The following is an 8,928-nucleotide window of genomic DNA, read 5'->3' on the forward strand; positions in this document are numbered from 1 at the left end:
TATAGGGTCACTCATAGTGACCCTATAAATGAAAGACCAGAACACTTGTATAACTTTCATATCCTCCAAGTTCATAGAGTTTCCGAAGGCAAGCTATTTCAGAAATGGATGCTACTCCTGCTTCCAAGCTTGTTTAAATCAAGGAGCTCCACCAAACCTTGTGCACCGTGGGTGACCTGATGCATCAAATAAAGGTTATTGTACAAAAAAAAAGCCTGGCTGGTACAGGCAATAACTTCTTAAAACAAAGCAGACAAATGTGTTACCAGCTTCCAACCTAGTTCAGTATATAAATGCAAAGTGTCCAAATGAGTAAGATGCCATAGGAGACTAGATTTGAAGAAGCCCTTCTTCTCTTTATTTATTTGAAAACATCCATCTTGTATTTGTTTTGGGGTACTTTATCTCTTCCTTTAACAAACATGACAAACCTTATGAAAGTTAAATATTCTCACATTAGTATAAATGTGTTCTAGTAGCCTAGTGGTAAGAAGTTATGCTGTAATCCCAAAGGCACAAGGTTCAGATCCACTAGCTGCTTTGTGGGTGAAAGATGGGTAATCTCCTTCTGTGTGACTCTCCACCAGAGAGTCAGCTATGGTTCTGTTTGACTTGATGGTACACAACAACAACAACTACCTCAGGCTAACTAGCTACTTTCTTTGGAACATTTAAATCAGAATTAAACAGGAAGCCTTCTAATTTTTTTTTCCCAACATCTATCCTGGTAATGGTGTTAACTTAGCATGCTGCACTTAGGAGAATGAAAAAAGAACCCAATCAGAAGAAAGTTTTGAGTAGAAGGACAGAGAAAGACCATGTTTCTTACAATACTTAGTTGGGTAATATGGGTGTGGAAGGCTAAAGATTGGGAAGTTATTATTGTTGTTAGGCACCACTGAACCAAGCTTGCCTCATAGCAACCTCTCTCTCTCTTTTTTTTTTTAAAGTAAAATTTTATTTTATACTGGTTTACTCACAAAGTTTGTGCACAGTTTTTCACTCCAGATCTTTCCCATTTCCTTTACCCAACCTTTCCACTACTTATCAAATTGTGCAACCCTGTGATTACCCCTCTGCCCACCCTCACCCCTCTGCTTCTACCTCTACCCCCACCCCAGATCCGCAAACATATTTTACTAGTTAAAGGAGCTCTGGTGGTCTAGTGGCAAGAAGCTGTGCTGCAATATCCAAGGCACATGGTTTGAATCTGCCAGATGCTCTGCTGGAGAAGGAGGGGAAATTTCCTCCTGTACCAGTTGGATCTGATAAGATGGTACACAACAATTAAAAAACAAAACAAAAAACAAATCCCCACCACAAAAATATTTTACTAGTTATCTTTCTATTTCTATAATAATGATCATATACATTATTTGTCTGCATGGGACTGAGTTAGTTCACTTAGTATAATGCTCTCCAGGCCCTCCCAAGTTAGGTAGTGAGTTTCAAAATTATTACTCCTGTGTGCTGGGTAGTAATCCATTTTGTGAATGTCCCACAATTTTTCAATCCGTTTGATTGTGGTTGGATATTTGGGCAATTTCTATGTTCTTGCCATAGTGAATAATGTTGCTATTAACATTTGTGTACAGATCTCTTTTTGTATGTCAGTTCTAATTTTCGTGTGGCATATTCTAAGCAGTGAAATAGCTGGGTCATATAGAATTTCTATGTTCAGCTTTTTGAAGAAATGCCAAACTGTTTTCTGGAGTGGTTGTACTATTTTACAGTCCCACCAACAATGTTCCTATCTGTCCACATCTTCTCCAACATTTATTACTTGCTGTCCTGTTCAACATTGCCATTGCTACTGGGATGCGATGGTATCTCATTGTGGTTTTGATTTGCATCTTTCTTATTGCCAGTGGTTTCGAGCATTTCTTCATGTGTCTAGCACTCTCTTTTTAATCACTTGCTAGCTTCTGAGAGCTGGAGAATGAATGAGGATGACAAAAGAAGAGTTGATGCCTTTGAGCTGTTGTGTTGCAGAATAGTATTGAACATCCCATAGACTGCCCAAAAACTCAAATAGATATTTCTTGGAGCAATGAATTTGGCTCGTAGTAACCTTATGAAAAACTCTTCCCTATTCTGTACCATCCTCATCATTTCTGTCATACTTGAACCCAATGCAGCAGTCACTGTGTCAATCCATCTTGTTGAAGGTCTTTCTCTCTTTTGATGACCTTCCACTTTTCCAAGCATGAAGTCTGTCTTCAAGGAATAGCTTCTCCTAAAATATGTAAGATGAAGCTTTATCATCATTGCCTCCAACGAGCAAATCTTGCTGCAATTTCTCCAAGACATATCTCTTTGGTCTTTTGGAAGTCTACAGGATATTCAGTACTATTCTCCAACTCTACAGCTCAAAGGCTCTTCTCCTGTCTTCGTTACTCATAATCTAACTCTCAACTGCATAGCAAGTGATTGGGAAAAAAAAAAACATAGTCTGAAAGAGGAGCACCTTAGTCCTCAAATTGACATCATTGTTCCTCAGTACTTTGGAGAGTTCCATGAATACAGATTTCCCAAATGCAATACGTCACTTGATTTCCTGACTGCTATTATCAAGGGTTTGTTGATTGTGTATCCAAGATAGAGGAACTCATTGACAATTTCAATCTTTTCTCCATCTATCATGATATTCCTTCCATTTCCCTTTGATGCTTCCCTAATCATATAAAATTTTGCCCATGGCCTCTATCAGTATTGCAACTTGAGGCATTTATTTATTCTTTAGTTCCCTCAGATTGAGAAATACTAAGGAAGTTCTCATTTGATTTTCTAGCTCAAGCTCTTTGCACATTTTGTTAAAATACTTTGGTTTGTTTTTTTGAGCTGCCCTTTTGAAATCTATTGTTCAACTCTTTAACTTTGTCATTTTCCCCTTTGTTTTGGCTTCTTGGTGGTCTAGTGCAATATTCAGAGTCTTCTGACATTCATTTTGTTGAGAGAAGGGGCCAGTCCTTGGAGAAGAACAACATTCTTGGAAGAGTAGAAGGCCAGTACAAGAGAGGAAAACCCTCAATGAGATGGACTGACACAATGGCTATGATAATGGGATCATTATGTCAGAGATAGTGAGCTTAGCTCAGGGTAGGGCAAGGTTCAGAGCTATTGTTCATAGGGTCATTTTGAGTCATAGTTGACTCTATGGCACATACCAACAACATCATAATTTTGCCTATCAGTCTAGTGGTTGAAATGTTTGTTTGTTTGATGTGGAGATACAATCCATAGTAGAAGAGGCTGTAGTTGTTGATCTTCTCTAGCAAGCATTTAAAGTCCCTACTTTCAGCAAGCAAGGTTGTATCCTCTGCATGATACAGGTTATTGGTGAGTCTTCCCCAACTCCTGATGTCACATTCTTCTTCGTAGCGTGCAACTTTTTGATAAATTTCTTCAGCATATAAATTGAGTAGGTATTTGTTTAATATATAAATTGTTAGTGTGTTTGTTAGCCATCCAAATGTCTTCCTTTGTAAAGAGTCTTTACATATCTTTTGCACATTTTGTGATTGAGTTATCAGTCTTTTTCTTTTGGTGGCCCTGTAGAACTCTATAAATTTTAGTTAGGAGAACTTTGTCTGAGATGCAATTGCCAACTATTTTTTTCCCAGTCTGTTGTTTTCCAGGGCTTTTTCTCCACACTGTTGGAGAAGGGTTTTGATGTGCACAGGGATTTGATTTTTAGAAGGTTTCATTTATTGATTTATCCTCTCTAGTTGCACATTTGGCTATGTTTACAAACCCATTTATGTCATTGACTAAGGCTTCTAAATTTGGTCTAATTTTGTTTCTTATGATCTGTACATTTTCGAGTTTTACCCCTAGGCCTCTGATCTGCTTTTAGTACTGTAGAGTGTGAGATGTGGATCCTATTTCAGTTTTTTGCACGTAGGTGTCTAGTTTTGCCAGCACCATTTGTTAAAGAGGCTGTAGTTTCCCCATGTAATGTGGTTTTTGGTTTGGGTTTTTCCCCCCCTTCCTTGTTGAATATCATTTGACCCAAGTTAGATGGGTTGATTCCTGAGTTCTTGATTCTAGTCCATTTATCTACATGTCTGTTGTACGCTACCATGCTCCTTTGATTACTACAATTGTGTAATAGATTTTGACATCAGAGAGAGATATGCCTCTTACTTAATTTTTGTTTTTCATAAGAGCTTTGCTCATTCTGGGTCTCTTTGCTTTTCAAACAAAACTGTAAATTGTCTTTTCTATCTCTTAAAAGAATGAGTTTTGAATCAGCATTGAGATTGTGCTAAACCTGTGGATTGATTTTGATAGGACTGTCATTTTTCACAATATTCAGTCTCTCTGTGTATGAGCAGGAAATATTTCTCCATTTAGTTAGTTCTCTTAATGTTTCTTGAAGCAGTGTTTTGCAGTTTCATGTATAAGTGTCTTTTTGTTTCCCTTGGTAGTTTCACTGTTAGTATTTCATCTTCTGGTTGGCTGTTGTTAATTAAATAAGAATAGAGGGGAATTTTCTTGCCATAGTGAAAAGTATGCACACAAAATCAAGAGCCAATATCATTCTCAATGGAGAGAGACTAAAGACATTCCACTTGTTAATAGGAACCCGGCAAGGATGCCCAATATCACTTCTATTCAACATTGTATTGGGAGTTCTAGCTAGCTCAATAAAGCAAAAGAAGGGAATAAGAGGCATCCAGATTTGCAAAAAGTTGGTGAAACTGTTGCTCTATGCAGATGATATTATACTATATATGCAAAACCCCAAGGACTCAACGAAAACATCATGGAAACGAGTAGACTAATTTAGTAGGGTGGCAAGTTACAAGATCAACATACAAAGCCAGTTGAATTTCTATACAGTAACAAAGAAAGTATGGAAAAGGAAACTAGAAAAGCAATGCCACACAGTCTTAATTTCATTGTCTTTGCAGATTTAGGGAAGATAATGAATTAGAATGCCTCTGAAATTCTGTTGCCTATAGATTTTTTTCTATATTAGTCAGTGGGACTCTAAATGATAGCATAGGAGAAAGAGAGGCAATCTCCTCCCATGCAATTTACAGCTTCTGAAAACAAGCTGGAAGGTCAGCTATGAGTCAGTTCTGGCGTGAAGACAATGAGTTGAGTTGTTGAGTCTAAAGGATAGAATGAAGTCCCATAATTATATGTTGCAGTTCCAGCAATGCAATTTACTAAATGAGAATGTTATTGATGTCCTAGCTGTAAATAGAGTAAAACAGAAGATGCTTAGGATTGTAGAATATATTTAAACTTCACTTGGGGGTGGATAGTTTGTCTCAGACTACCCTATGTTTTGGAAACTACCCATTTCTAGACAAATCTACACAGTTGATGACCCACCCAAAGGATCAGCCTAAGAAAGGCTTTTATTCCAACCTTGAAAGTTTTTCCCCTAAGGTTTTTGCTTAAGCTAAACGCTACCATCATGCAATCTGGGATTGATACTACAAAATAATAATTATGGCGAAACTAGCTTGGTCTAGAGGACATAATGTTAGATTGTGACTTGTTGGTTCAATGAATAAGTAGTTGTGACCTTGCTGGTAAGGGATCTCTTCTGTGAGTCTCCTCCCTACACCCACAATAATACCCCCAAAGTGAAAATGTTCACATAGATATTTTATAAGATTCCTTCCAATTCTATCATTCTATGAGCATTGACTGTGAATTAAAAATGTCTCGTGAGAGTTTTGAGCAGATGCTTGTGCATACAGGTCCTCTACATACAGACGGGAATGTGGAAGGGAATGGCGGTGGGGGGTGGTGAGCAGAGGGAGAAAAATAGGCTCTGGAAAGACAGGGGGGGGAAAGGTGAAAGTCTGAGCTTTTGTTCCAAGGAGGTCAGAAGACATATTCTAAACATGTTTACTCACTGGCACAGAATTCTTTTTAGGTCCATGACAAGCATGATCCACTTCTCCCCTTTAGCTTAATTCTATCCCACCACCATCACCAAGTAAGTCCCCGAGAGGAAAGGAAGTTTATCCAAGGTTACACACTGAATTTCTGAGAAAAGTAAGAAGTAGTGGTGTTTAAGTCTCTTGGGTTATGCTAAATTCTTGTCTGTCTGTGCTGTTTGTGTAACACTTGTGATTGGAGTAACTGTCCTTTCTGTCTTAGTTGTGAACCAAAGAGAGAGTATTATGTCTTATAAGAGGGAACACAGTACATAGGGAGCAATTTTCAGGTGTGAGAGGAAGATGTGACACTGTTTCTGTAAAGATTTACAGCCTTGGAAACTCTACAAGGCTATTCAACTCTGTCCAATAGAGTTAGTATGAATTGGAATCAAATCCCCAGCACTGGGTTGAGTTTGTCTATTTTGTTTTGTCCTTCTTCCTATCTATTGTCTAAAGTTTAGCTATGTTGACAATTTCCAATGTGGTTTAAATACAGCAAGGGGAAGTCAATGCTACACCTTAAAAATTAATTGTTCAAGTACTAGGTCATTTCAGAGTAATGCACCATGAAATTATGTTATTCTGCCGAAGAATTTTCATAAAGCTTAACATGCCATGACACGTTCTTTTTTGCATTGTATTTTTTTAAGTATATAGAAAGTCTTTGGAGGCCAAGGATGTGTGTGTACCTGGCTGCTGCAGAAAAAGCAGGACTAGTTGGGGGTGAGGGCCTGTGGTGCAGCTGATATCACTAACGTGCTGCTGAAGGACACCCCATTACCAAGGCGGAGCCCACAAAAGCATATCCCCCTGCTGGTGTGTGTAGAAGCAAGCACAGAAGAAGTCATTAGTCTTGGTGCTTTTTTACTGTTATTCACACTGGGATAATGAGATTATTGGAATATTTTTTTTCCTAATGAGAATGAGACAGAATACCTTGGTCTCTAAATGATTTAGTCACAGAGGGAACACATTACTCTTCTTTTGATTGCTGTCAAATGCTGGAAAATTGGAATATTATACTGATATTTATCGTGATGGGCAATATTTTCCCTGCCTTCTTGGTGTCAAATGAGATGGGGAAAATATTTTGTCTGAAAAGCAGACTCCTTTACAAGGTTTGTGGAAAGAAAGACAGATGACGATGCAGGATAAGGGACTAGGGGTGGAGGTTAGAAGGAGGATAATTGGAGAATGGTTTTCTACTACACATATTTTCTTTCTTTTTTCAGTCAGAAAAGCTAGCCTCTTATTTTAATTTTCTGCAAACTCTTTTTCCAGTTAGCTCAATGGTGCTTGGGGCTAATTAGATATTGTTTAGATTCAGAATGGAAGGTTAATTTCAAGGGGAAATGGGTTTGTGTTGGTCTGGAGGTTATTAGTGGCAGCTAGTTAATTTGTGTTTCTTGGGAAGAAATAGAATCCTGGGGATATAGAACTCACTGGGGTGAGGGGAGAAGGTTTCTGCAATTTTCACTTGTAAGGTTCTTTACCCTGTGGTGTGTCAGTTCAAATTTTATGTGGCTTCGAGAAACTAATTGTGTGCCCTGGTGCACTGAAACCAACCAAAGCTATAGATGGCGTTAAAGCCAACATGGGCAAAGAAAGCTCTAAGTCCTGGTTAGGTCACTCACCTAACACATCCTGCAAAAAGATATGAAACCCCTCCAAAACAGTCTAAATTGACACATGAAACATGCTCTGTTATCATTATTCAAATATTTCCCAAATGGAGATGTTACTCTATTTTCACATTATACTCAAGACATTGTAATATCTTCAATGTAAAAGTTGGAAGGGATCTTCAAGTGCAAGCAATAGACCCATGATTTACAGACATGACTAGTCATTAAGTTCATCCAGAGGACTTATCATAAATTCAGAATTTTAGCTCAGTATCTACAGTCTCGATTCAGTTATTTGGGGTGAGGGCCACACCGTGTGCTTTAACGGGCTCCCATGAGACTTTGTTGCAGCCAGTCCTCAATGTGTGGAAATAATGAAATCTAAAGGTTTCCTTCTTGGAAGGAGGAGTAACATCCACTTCCATAACAGTTTGCCTCTGGAAACTCTATGAACCTGGAGAGAGGATGAAAGGCATCCAAGTGTCGAAGACTATCCTTCATAGAGTCACTATGAGTTGCCTGTGACTCAACGGCTCTTAGCAACAACAATAAAGGTTTCATTGTTACAGAGGAAGAGAAGTTTCTTGGAAGTAAGTTGACTTGCTTAAGATAACACAGCTAATAAATAACTGACAGAACTGGGACATGATGCCAGGTCTAAGTCTGAAGATATTTTTTGATCCGACTTTGAGACTTTGGTTTTGTTTGTTTGTTGTTGTTTTAATTTCTGCATCTTCCTTTCCCTCACTAACGATATGTTGTTTTTGTTGTGCCTAGCTGACCCTCCAGCAGGTTTCCTGAGCCAGTTAATTACATGGGAGAAGATTGCCCATTCTCCTTCTGCCAAGCAGCTGGTGGATTTAAATTGCACGCCTTTGGGATTGCAGCACAGCTTCTTGCTACAAAGCCACCAGAGCTACCTCACTAACACTATAGAGTGCACAATTAATAGTTCTTTAGCATTAGTTTATGCTCTAGTATGGGTCTAACAGGAAGCCAGGTGGTACAACAGTTACACATTTGAATGCTAACCACAGATCAGTAGTTTAAACCCAAAGATGCTTCTTGAGAGAAAGATGGTTGGCTGTTTCTGTTAAGATTACAGCATTGAAAATCCTATAAGGCTATTCCCTCTGTCCTCCAGGATTAGTATGAGTCAGAATTGACTTGAAGGCAACAAGTTTAATTTTGGGTTTTGGTAACTGTGTGGGTGAGGTATGGAAGCATAGTTATTTCACTCAGAAACAACCAAATTTGTTACAGAAACACACACATGCACATTGATATGCACTGTGGATCTAACAGGGGGAGAAGCATTCTAAATCCTTCTGATAATTGAGGAAGAGCCAGATATGACATAATAAACAATGGGAATGAATGAGAGCGACGTTTTTATA

The sequence above is a fragment of the Elephantulus edwardii genome, unplaced genomic scaffold (genome assembly GCF_000299155.1).
Source record: "Elephantulus edwardii isolate Elephantulus edwardi_28Jun2011 unplaced genomic scaffold, EleEdw1.0 scaffold00063, whole genome shotgun sequence".
Classification (NCBI taxonomy): Eukaryota; Metazoa; Chordata; class Mammalia; order Macroscelidea; family Macroscelididae; genus Elephantulus; species Elephantulus edwardii.